Raw genomic sequence first — 12,265 nt, 5'->3', positions numbered from 1 at the left:
ATGTTTGTGTTAGTAGTAAGTAAAAAGATATGTTGTATCGCATAAACATACTTTTTTAAAATATAACGGTAAGTATATAAATCACTAATTATTTTACATGACCGCGCCTCACCTGCTAGTGTCCGCCATGTTTCGCCGCCATCTTTCTGCTACGGGTGCCGTCAACGACAAATTTCAGCGCTCCATTTCTTAACGCGTTTTTGGAACGCCTTTGCAGACGCACTTCCGGTTTGTATGGCGACCGCATGTACACAAAGAAGAAGAGTTTCCGGTCCCCGAAGAGAGCATTATCAAGCATCACAATTGATTTGGGAATTTATTTTATTTCAGCACGACAAAACAAGAGTTTATATTGTAGCCGCATTTGCCAGTTGGAGAGAAATGAGGAACAGACTAGGTTTGGGACGTGCCGGTGCCTTCGACTGCGCTTCTACTTGACCGGTAAGTAAGAGTACATTTGTGTTTACGTTTTGAGAGCGAGAGAAAAAGTATACACCGTACTAATTAATACGATGTTCGTACCTTTGTTTTACGATCACTGTAGCTGTTGATTAGCAACTCCGCACCACTCGAACGATTTCGTTATGTAGCTACTTGCTTTGAAAAAAAAAAAAGATTCCCGCTGGCACGTTATATTTAGAGTAAATGCGCAAGTTATTGTGTAATGTAATGTAACTGTGATTTCGGAGGTATATTTGCCCATAACTTCAATGGAGAATCTAAAGCATACTGTATTAGTGGATGAGTTGAAAATTATTATTTTCGTTGTGGTTGGTGAAAATAGTGTTCTCGAAATTAATTTTCGGCAGGGAATAACTTTCTGGACTTAAATGCTGGCTGTACCGTAAGCACTGCTAGAGTCTGAACTCTCTCACTCAAGTGTGTACTGGTCCATTGTGTAATTGGGTGCACAAGAATTTACAGGCTGCTACGTTTTCCACGGAAACTCTACAAGCAAGCAGCCTTTGCATATTCTATGCAGTCAAGTTACTTTTATCGAGCTAATACAATGTTTTGGGCCCAAAAACTAAAGATCTTACCTCTATTTTGGGGGCTTTGTTGGAAAGTTGGTGACATATAGTAGTATCATCAATTATTTTATTTTATTTTATAATTTTGTTTTTGTTTGTGTCACACTAGATCAACAGCCAAACTTGAGGGGTTCCAGAACCATATTCTGATGTATACAAGCATTCATGCACCGTTTAAATACATCACCGACCTGCAAGAAAAAAAAATATCAAGGGGAGAGTCAGCAGCCAAATTGGAATGCCCCGAATGAGGACACTTGAATGGAGGACCCCAGAAGGCTTCGGTGTTGTACCACCAGTATCTCCACCTACCATATCTGAGCTGCAACAAACTGAAGTCAGCCGACATCTTGGTATGTCATTTACATATGGACGGTATTACACACTACATGAACTTTTTGTGTGAAGCAATACGGAATGGTCACATGTACAAGCACCACTTGTTTTACACAGGACCTGCTGACCAGGTGTCTGAAGCCATGGAGTGACTCCTCCCTCACTTTCCTCAGCAAGCCTTTGAAGAATATGATATCATCGTTGGTGGGAACATGCCCTCACTCCATAACATGTACTTGTGCAGTCAAGGAGCATGTCAAACTTAATAAAACCAGCAAACATTGAAGTGACTTCATTTTTACTGCAGTCTGTTCACACAATCAATGGACAAGCCTTCCTTAATTTTGCCCCAATAACATCATAGAGTAGGCGAAAAGTAGTGTTACAGATCATACTATGTGTTCGGGAGAGTTTGAGGAATGTTGCAATGTTAATGGGGGACAATGTCAGCACACACAAAAAACAAAAACAAATAAAACATCATGGTATTGAGTTAATCAGATATTTTAGCTGTGTACAACACATACCTGCTCTGTAACACTACTTTTGGCCCAAACCTGTATGTCTATTTTCCATATTTTGAAATGCACAGCGTATTGGTAAATTTCTGGAACAACTGCAATTCATGTAGCTCATTATATTCTAACAGCATTTTTTTTTTAAAAATTTTTTGTTAATATGTTCATTTCATGTAGACTTTTATTTTACTTTATTTTATTTATTCATTTTCATGTACTGTACCTTACATTCATTGGCCAATGAAGAATTCCTTGTCATTGCAAGCATTTATAATAATTCTCCAGGCTTTTGATGTTTTACATTTCTGGTCATGTAAAATAGTGTTAGGTTAGGTGTCGAATGAACACTGCATGTTGACGCCAAAGGAAATAGTATTTTTTAGTTATTCAAAATGTACAAATTAACACACAACAACAATATACAAGTGTTACAAACTACAACAACAAGTGTCAGACATAGACTAATTATATGCCAGGTAAAAAACCTTTGTATTGTCCTCGAGGATCTGGGAAAGTGTCACTTATTTGCCACAAGTCACCAAGGTGCTGCAGTCTGGGATCCAGGTACAGGAAATCATGGTGGTGCTGATGTGTCAGCAATGTGTCAAAAAGTATTTCTTGGTGTCAGTCTATCAGCTGGACTTGGATATCTTCATGTTCCTCCATGGTCATTTCCTGTACGAGTCTCTGCAAGAAGGTAACAATTGTATGTCAGATGAGGTACCAAACAATGAACTGAAAGTCACTCAGCCAATGAAGTACATTATTACATGAGCAAGACTATTTGTGAAAGCCATGTAAATTCCTGCACATCGAAGTACAAGGAAGCTGTTGTATCTTCAATCAAAATTAATTAAGTTGCTTAGTGATATTTATTAGGTAAAATTGTTCAATATGGTGACAAATCGATATCAGAGTAAAGGGTTTCAAATATTTTTGTAAGCAGCACTTTTCTGAGTGGTTAGTAGCAACAAGACACGGGGGGAATTACGAGTCTGAGTTGCAGATGTGTAGTTCAGTTAACACCATTATTTTTGTACGATATACTAAACATATCAGCAAACGATGTAATCTAAATACCACATATTCCAAGCAAAGGTATGTTTTGAGCCATTCACATGCATGCTCGAATGGAATTATTTTTCCATGATGACATAATTGTACGTTACGAGACACCGCGTTCTCTTCCGCGTTCTCTTCCTCGTCGTCTCCCTCGCCCCCTCCTCGCCCTCTTTGAGATGGTCCACATGTCTATAAAACATATAACATAACTGTGTGTTCTCTGTTGCATGGTTTAGTTGCACTAACAAATATGAACATAGATAGCCATTATCATTAGCTGACGTACAGTATTTCCTAACAATGCCGACAAAAATATTAATTCTGAAATTAAATGACTAAATCACAAATATTAGGGATCTGTACAGTATGTCTAACAAATGCAATTCACTTACGTCATCACTCGAGGGAATACCAGAAGTTGTTTGCGTTCAGTTCCGGTGAAATTGGTGGTAGGCTGTTGAAGTAGGGTCTCTCTGGGACGCCGTAGTTCGTGTGCTTAAAATCATTGCATTATCTTGTTTGACCGATAGATGGCGGTCGTGAGCTACACACTGCGGCTTTAAATATTAGACACTGATATTATAATTACTAATATGATTATTTTTACGGGCTTGATTTGTTTTTTGGTGCCCCCTTAGGCAGTTGGTGCGTATGCGGAGCGCCGTGTCTGATTGACCCTCACAAAACCAGAAAGATAGCAAAATGTGTTTTGTGATGCAAAAAATAAAAAATATAATAGGGCCCATATTAACAGGCAAAACAATGAAATGTTCGTCTACTAGATGTCACAAGGTACATAAATATGTATCTCCAGTGTAGCCACTGGAGATTTTTTTTTTTTTAAAAAGCAAAATGTGTGCCACGACACAATAAAGATTGGGGAATGCTGAGCTCGAGGCAAGACTCCTCGAGTTGCAAGGACATACCGAAACACCCACTAGAGGGGAAACATTTTACATCCACATGCAAAAAAACAAACCCCCTCTTTGCCAACATGAAAATGCCTTAAAGGGCTTTTTAGCATTTCAGAAGCCCGAAGAAGTGGTTGTGCATTTACCGGTAGTCGCCTCTGTTCCTCAATGCAGAGATTAAATGTAGATTTATATACACTTCATTCGAGGGATAGTCCAGAAATTGTACAAGAGCAGGAATGCAACTTGAAATGAGTTATTATAAGTAACCTACCTTAACATATCTGCAAACTTTGAAAAAAGCGTGCTGATATCTTGACCTGCACCTGAAACAGTTAATGACAACGGAAGAATAAAACGAATGTGTATGTGAGATGACTAGGGTCGTGTTTTGCTTGCAATGTTTTGCCATTTTGTTAGTCACCAAGATGACACAAAATGCTTTGCATCTCTTATCTAACAAGTGCTTCTTGTAGTATGTTATCTGACATGTTGAAATTTAATTGAGATCTTTCGTTGACCAAAATCATATTAAAGTACAACTATTACAGCATTACAAGGTCTTGTTCATATATTACAGAAACATTGTACTTGCATTCTGTAAGCCCTGTCTAGCAAAATATCTGACAATTGTTGTATCTTATGGTTTGTACAAATTGTGTATACCTGCAGCTATAGTTTCAAATGAATCCACTGAAGTTGCTGTTTTAGGATGACATTTCTTCTTTGTTTTTGATGATTTGGCTGGATTTCCACAAGTTTGTTCAATCTGATTCAATTGTAAGAAAGAATTTAGAGTTTAAATCCATCAATTTCTTCCATTCAATGTAGCAGCGCCACTTACCTCCTGGGATGTCGTATTTTTAGGTCCTGTACTGTGTTTTATTCCCATTTGTGACATGTTACTGTAAATTAAAATGTTTACATGTAGTGGTTTTACCTGTACAATCTTAATCAACAATTTTAACACAATCTGACTTGTTAGACTGAAAGCTAAACCTCATTCCATCACCTTGATTAGTTTGAAGCTATTAAGGACTTAGTATTTCGATGGCACTTACTTTATATGTTTAATACAAGACACTGCAAGATATCCGGTCTACCATTTAGGCACTGTCGACAGTGTCAGCTAGCTACACGTTTAACAAACATGAAGTCGCTATGCTTACGAATACCTAGCTTACCTGCTTCGAGCTAGTAGCTTGCAAATGTTCTAACTTCTTACAAAACGTGTACGTGTACGTATTTTTTTTCTATCGAAATTTTGTTAATATTTCCTGAACACCGGGAAAAACCTCGTTAATTTAGCTTACTAGTTTGTATGCCATTATCAATTCCTTAAAAAGTTGATACTTAAATTGAACAAGCATCCGTTCGTCCGTATGTTGCCTTCAAAGCACCTCGAAAATGTAAGCTTCTCATATTGAGTCACCCACCAACTGCCGTAATGTACACTCATGTACAGTCAGGGGTTGGTGATATAAGGATGAATTTTTAATAATAGTAAAGAGCCCCAAAAGGCATATAATTGAGTAGTGTTTGAAGAAATCGAATGGTTCTTTACAGAGTAATGCATACTGTATTCCAGCGGTGTCCAAACTTTTTCATTTGATGGCCACATACAGAAAATCAGAAAGACGCAAGAGCCACATATGTTATGAAAGAAATTGTGTTTTGTCCTAAAAATTGTAGAAATAATTTATTTGTGCTTTTGCATATTTAGAAAAATGCTACTGCAGCGAGTAGTGATGGGAGTCGGAGGCAGAGTGTTGAAGCCCGGAACCAAAGACTGGCATTTTATTGACATCAGCTTCTCGGTGTTTAACAGCAACTCTTCTCTCTGCTCGAGGCTCACAGGCTAACGAACATTTCTTCCTTTCATCCTTTTATCCTAACCAACTCCTCCCACCCGGAACTCCCCCTTCGTCTCAACGTTCCGTGGGTGAATTATGTTCCCATCACTACACAAGCCCCCCCAGAATTCACCCATAATCAAACTCCGGATGACGGGGCGGCAAAATGGCCCGACCCCTGCGGGTAAAGTACCCAGGGAGCGCGGGTGGAATGGGCACAGCAGAAACATCAGAACAGTCCCGCACACAAACTGCAGGAACAACTGGAAGGGACCCCGCACGGTCCACCAGGCGCAGCCCAGGGGGGCGGCCGCGGCGGGGGGCGCGGGGCAAGTCCAAGGGTCCGGCCAGGTCAACATGAGCCAGCTTAAGCCTGTCAACAGAAACAGTTTCGGAACGGCCCCCAACATCCATGACCATAGTCTTGTCACCATGCTGCAGGACCCCAAATGGCCCGTCGTAGGGGGGACGCAAGGGACCACGGTGTGCATCGTGTCGGATGAAAACAAACTCGGCCGACTGCAGGTTGGAGGGTACCCTGGCCACAGGGGTGCCATGCTGCGACGTGGGAACGGGCTGGAACGCACCAGCAGCATCCACTGGCGGCCCAGGCCTGGGTGCGGGGCAAGGCGTCCGGAATGAAATCTCCTGGCACTCTTAGCACCTGTCCATAGACCAACTCAGCCGACAAACACTGCAGGTCCTCCTTAGGTGCAGTACGAAGGCCCAGCATGATCCAGGGTAGCTTGTCGACCCAATTACAGTCAGAAAGTCCAGAGCGCAAAGCGGCCTTCATCGAACGATGTAACCGTTCGCACAGCCCGTTAGCCTGAGGGTGATAAGCGGAGGTGCGGTGTAGCTTGACCCCGAGGCTTTCAGCAACAGAGTTCCAAACCTCTGACGTGAACTGCGCGCCCCTGTTGGACGAGAGGACCGCCGGCGGTACAAACCGAGCGACCCAGGTCCCGATAAACGCCCGGGCCACGTCACTGGTCGATATGGCGGTGAGGGGAACGGTCTCCGGCCAGCGGGTCGTCCTGTCCACCATCGTCAGGAGGTAGGTGAAGCCCTGGGAAGGAGGAAGTGGACCTACGATGTCGACGTTGACATGGTCAAACTTCCTCGCAGGGATAATAAAAGTCTCCAAAGGCGCCTTGGTGTGACGGTGGACTTTGGCTCGCTGACAAGCCACGCATGAATCGACCCAGGTCCGTACATCTTTCTTCAACCCAGACCAGACGAACTTCTGAGCCACTAACCTCACCGATGCCTTCCTGCCGGGGTGTGAGAGACCGTGGACCATGTCGAAGGCGGCCCTCTGCCAACCAGTGGGCACCAGCGGTCTAGGCCAGCCCATGGAGACGTCGCACCACAGCTCGACTCCGGAATCGTCGACCGCCACCCTTTTAACTTGCAACCCAGTGTCGGAGCGCCAAAGCAACTGGGTACCACGGTCGGAAGCCTGGTCGGCCGCCAACCGGGAAAAGTCGAGGCCCAGCTGTACCGTGTTGACGGCTGCCCTGGACAGACAATCCGCGACCATGTTGTCCTTGCCAGCAATATGTCGGATGTCCGTGGTGTATTCAGATATGAACGATAGCTGGCGCTGTTGCCGCGCGGACTACAGCTCGGACAACTTCAACATAGAGAAGGTGAGGGGCTTGTGATCGACGAAGACTGTGAACTCACGGCTCTCCAGGATCAAGCGGAAGTGGCGGATCGCCAGCCAGACAGCAAGGAGCTCCCTGTCGAACGTGCTGTACTTGCGCTCCCGAGGGACTAACCGGCTGCTGAAAAATGCGAGCGGCTGCCACGCACCTTCGACGCGCTGCTCCAAAACGGCCCCGACGGCAAAATCGGATGCGTCAATAGTGAGGGCGACCGCGGCATCCGGGTGCGGATGAGCCAACAAGGCCGCTCGGGACAGCGCGGCTTTCGTCTCTTCAAAAGCCTTGACTCTCACATCCGTCCAGTCGACCGCACGGTTTGGAGCCACACCCTTAAGTGCGTCGTAAAGCGGGTGCATCACATGGGCAGCGTGGCGGATGAACCTGTGGTAAAAAGTCACCATCCCGAGGAACTCACTGAGACCCTGGGCCATCCGGGGTCGAGGAAAAGCGGCAACAGCTTCCACTTTTGCCGGGAGCGGGGTGGCGCCGTCCTGGTTGATGAGGTGGCCGAGGAATTGGATGGAGGGCACACCAAAGACACATTTAGCTCGGTTAATAATCAGTCCAGACTGGCTGAGCTTGGAGAAAAGCTGCCGGAGGTGTGAAAGGTGTTCTCCAATGGAGGAGCTGGCCACAAGGATGTCATCCAAGTAGACGAAGACGAACGGCATGTCCCGGAGAATAGAGTCCATGAGACGCTGAAAAGACTGGGCCGCGTTTTTAAGGCCGAATGGCATCCTGAGAAACTCGAACAGTCCGAAAGGTGTTATCACAGCAGTCTTAGGCACATCGGCGGGGTGTATCGGAACTTGGTGATAGCCCCGTACCAAGTCCACCTTGGAAAACAGCTTCGCACCTGCCAGGTGGGCAGAGAAGTCTTGTATGTGCGGGACCGGATAGCGATCGTGCGTCGTGGCATCATTGAGGCGGCGATAGTCTCCACACAGTCGCCAGCCGCCGTCCGAAGCATGTGGAGAGGCGAGGCCCACGGGCTGCCCAAACGACGAATTATGCCAAGGCGTTCCATGTTGGCGAATTCGGACTTAGCTGTGGCTAATCTATTAGGGTTGAGGCGTCGGGCCTTAGCGTGAACCGGCGGGCCCACGGTCTCGATGTGGTGCTCGACCCCATGCTTGGTAGAAGTGGCTGCAAATGTAGGCGTGGTCAGGCTGGGGAATTCTCCAAGAAGCCGCATGAACACGTCGCCATCTGAGAGCGGGCTGGCGAGGCCCTCAAACGTCTCCACATCACACCCACAAGCAACAGTGGAAAACGTCAAAGAGTCCAACAGGCGGCCATTTTTAACATCCACCAATAGACTGTGGGCACACAAAAAGTCCGTGCCAAGAAGGGGAAAAGAAATGTCCGCAGTGACAAAGTCCCAAGTGAATCGGCGCTCCCCAAACATACATCCACTGTCTTAGTGCCGTAGGTCCGGATAGGTGCATCGTTGGCCACTGCCAAGTGCGGGCCGTGAGTGGCCCCGGCAGCATCTTCAGCCGAGTCAGCCAAAATGCTTCTGCGGGCACCGGAGTCACAAAGGAATTTGAGTCTGGAGAGGGTGTCCATGATAAACAGCAGCCGGCACTTTGAGCCCACACTCACAGTTGCAACTGAGTGGAGGCGTTGCCATTTTCCGATGCAACAAAGGAGCAAGGGGCGCGGCACCTCCTCGCCTTGGTTCCAAAACGTGCGTGAAAATAGCATAAGCCAGGGGCTGATCGGCCATCCACGGCAGCGCGTGCCTTATGAGGTGCAGTTACGGCCGCCGGGACTGGGAAGGCGCGCGCAGAGGCCAAGACCTCGTGGTTGTCACGCTGGGTGGCCAGGAAAAAAACGGTCAGCTTCCTCCGCTAGAGCACGTGGCTCGGAGATGGTAGTGTTTGCTAGCGCTGTCTGGACATGAGGAGGCATGTGGCGCAGAAACAGTTCAATAAACAAAAAGTTCGGCTCCTCCGCACCAAGCAGGTTCAGCATTTTTTCCATTAGTTCGGACGGCTTACCTGTTCCCCAGGCCCTGGATGGCGAAAAGGCGGGGAGCCCGTTCCGGCCGTGACAGCTCGAGGGTCTTAAGGAGGTACACTTTGAGCCTCGCGTACATATCCTGTACGGAGAGGTGATAAAACTCACGGCTCTGGCCGCCGTGGAGCTCCCGAGTGCGGACACAATGTGGTAGTAGCGCGTGGTATCGTCCGTAATTCCCCGGATGGCAAACTGAGCTTCAGCTTGTACAAACCACGTCGCCGCGACTGATTCCCAAAACTCCGGTAACTTGAGACCAGTGGAGTTCGCCATGTCGCTCAATTCGATCAAATTATCAGCCTCTGAAACGTCAACGTCAACGGCGGATGTCAGGGTCACCAATGTAGCGAGTAGTGACGGGAGTCGGAGCCAAAGACTGGCGTTTTATTGACATCAGCATCTCGGTGTTTAACAGCAACTCTACTCTCTGCTCGAGGCTCACAGGCTAACTAACATTTCTTCCTTTCATCCTTTCATCCTAACCAACTCCTCCCACCTGGAACTCCCCCTTCGTCCCAACGTTCCGTGGGTAAATTATGTTCCCATCATACACTACATATAAACCAATTTATTTGGAATATGGCAGTAGGGTTGTTATAGTTTTGGAATTTTCATTTTAGTTAGTTTTGATTACTTTTCAGTGTGGTTCTGTTCGTTTTTATTAGTTTAGTTCTTTAAAAAAAATGCTTAGTTTTAATTTTGTTTGTTAGTTTCAGTATTAGTAATAGTTTTTCTTTTTTTTAATGTGTATTACTTGTGCCCAATATTTAAAAAACAGTATGGGAGCGACGTCATTGGAAGGTGCTTTTCTATTGGCTGCTGCTAGATGACGTCACTTCTGTGTGACATTCTTTCAAACGTCATTATTCCGGTTTATATCAAAATAAATCTACCAAAAATCACATTTAAAATCATCCCCAAAGGCTCATGCATTAAATGAAATACCAAAGACTAAAGCGAAGGACATATTTGTTGTAATTATAGTTAGTTTTAGTTAATTTTGTAAACATAAAATGTAGTTTCAGTTAGTTTTTGTTTTTATTTTATTTCGGTAACAACAGTGTTTTTTGAATTTTAGTTTAAGTTTTTTCATTAGTTTTAGTTAACTAAAATAACCTTTAATGGCACCTATTTTTCAATCCCCTCCCTTCTTACTTTGACCATCTCCAAACATTTTTGCTTTGTTTATTTTATTTGAACTGAGTCAAATGCCGTTTTTAGCATTTGTCACGGGGCACTGAAAAATGGACGGCGGGCCGCAAATGGCCCCGGGCCATAGTTTGGACACCACTGCTCTATTCTGTAATTATGTCCAGCATCTGGAAAATTACTAGTCTATTTACCTTTACACTCTAGTTCTAGCACATCCATCCATTTTCTTGACCGCTTATTCCACACAAGGGTCGCGGGATGTTCTAGCACAATGAATTTCAAATAAAACAAAATGTGTTTGAGGTTAGGTTTCACAAAAATAACGTTGCTCGTTATTGAACCAAGTACATAAATATGGCAATGTGATATGTTCTTCTGTCCATCCACCTGTATCTGTCTTTTTACTCCTTTCACTTGGGCCAGTTAACTATAGGAGCATTTGCAGGTGGCCCAGTTCTGTTACCAGACGTAAAGAACACGTGACAGCATGTAAAAAGGTGGCCACTTGTGTTGATTTGCAGATGGCAAGCAGTTGACCACTGATCATTTGTTTATTTGCATCCTTCCAGTTACATTTTATTTTTCTAATTTATTTACACATGCACGCGGACTGACCAAAAAAAAAAATTTGACAAAAGATTTATTCTAATAAATAAATGCAGAACACACCACCAGTTGTCTTGGTTATTTATTATTTGATGAATTAGTAAAGTTATAAGGAACAAAATCTGCAAGGTGCCATAGAAGTTCTCTGCGGAGCTGCAAGACAGGGTGGGGCGAGCCCAGCAGTAATATCCTTTAACATTGTGTGTATAGCTTCTATTGTGTTCATTTCATGCTGGGAGGGGCTGCAGACTCACAAAATACACAAAAGTATCTGAACAACAAGTACACTTGCCCTGAACACAGAAGTTTAACACATACAGTAATACTCCATAATCTGAAAATAGATAAATATGAAAACCACTGTGATGAAAATACAATTTTAACTAGAGCTGCGAGCAGCTATAAAGGGCCCTCGCAGCCCGGGCCACGTTGGAGTCCTTGCACGTTAGGGTACTGGCACGTTGGGGTACTGGCATATTGGAAGCAAAATTTCTTTGAAAATGGCATAATAAACGTTTACATGTAGAATATTTTTTTTGCCAGTGTGTGTCAAGCTCAACGGGTTTTGGTGATTGTTAAGACCTGCAAAAATCAGCGTCCTTTTTTATTTTTAGGCAATGAGTTGCCCTGATTGGTATTTTTTGTAAAAGTGTATATCACATCATCGCTCGTTGTACTCATTGCACAATGTTACTTTTATTGTCCAAAGGGGCAATCAAAAATGAATAAAACAAAATGGAAACGTACATACGTTTGGATCGGTGTGAAGCCAGTGAACAATTTGAGTGGTGGAAACTAAAAGAATATTCAAAAATGACTTAGTTATCACACTTAGAATGAGTGTACATTTTTTGTACAAAATACCGTATGTGGGGTATTTATTTATTTTTTTTATATAAGCCTCAAGGGCTAGGTGGCGCTGTATTTATAACTGAATGTTGTCATAGAGATAGCTTCAGGCCTTGACGATAAACATACATGTCAAGTTTGGGATTTTTTGGAGCATGTACCGGGGAGTTATTAAGCATATCCGTCTTCAGTGCGAAACACAAATTTTGATGCCCCGCCTTCATCATATAGTATTTCGAAAGGTCAAGATTTTTC

The 12,265-nt window shown here is 44.3% G+C and overlaps 2 long non-coding RNA genes across 2 annotated transcripts in view; both read right to left on the bottom strand.

Moving 5' to 3' along the window:
* Positions 1–5,250, bottom strand: part of LOC144033380 (uncharacterized) — an 8,795-nt gene extending 3,545 nt beyond the window's left edge. The window contains exons 1-2 of the long non-coding RNA XR_013287959.1: positions 5,043–5,250; positions 4,133–4,184 (exon numbers count right to left, since the gene is read on the bottom strand). This is a non-coding gene — a long non-coding RNA (uncharacterized LOC144033380). The remainder of the gene's footprint in view (positions 1–4,132; positions 4,185–5,042) is intronic.
* On the bottom strand, positions 4,558–5,047 carry LOC144033381 (uncharacterized). The gene is made up of 3 exons (XR_013287960.1): positions 4,920–5,047; positions 4,703–4,763; positions 4,558–4,627 (listed from the first exon to the last, which is right to left on the bottom strand). It is a non-coding gene; the product is annotated as an uncharacterized LOC144033381 (long non-coding RNA).
* Positions 5,251–12,265: the final 7,015 nt, after the last annotated feature.

Source organism: Festucalex cinctus, chromosome 13 (assembly GCF_051991245.1).
Source record: "Festucalex cinctus isolate MCC-2025b chromosome 13, RoL_Fcin_1.0, whole genome shotgun sequence".
Lineage (NCBI taxonomy): Eukaryota > Metazoa > Chordata > Actinopteri > Syngnathiformes > Syngnathidae > Festucalex > Festucalex cinctus.
This window is presented reverse-complemented; position numbering and strand designations above follow the sequence as displayed.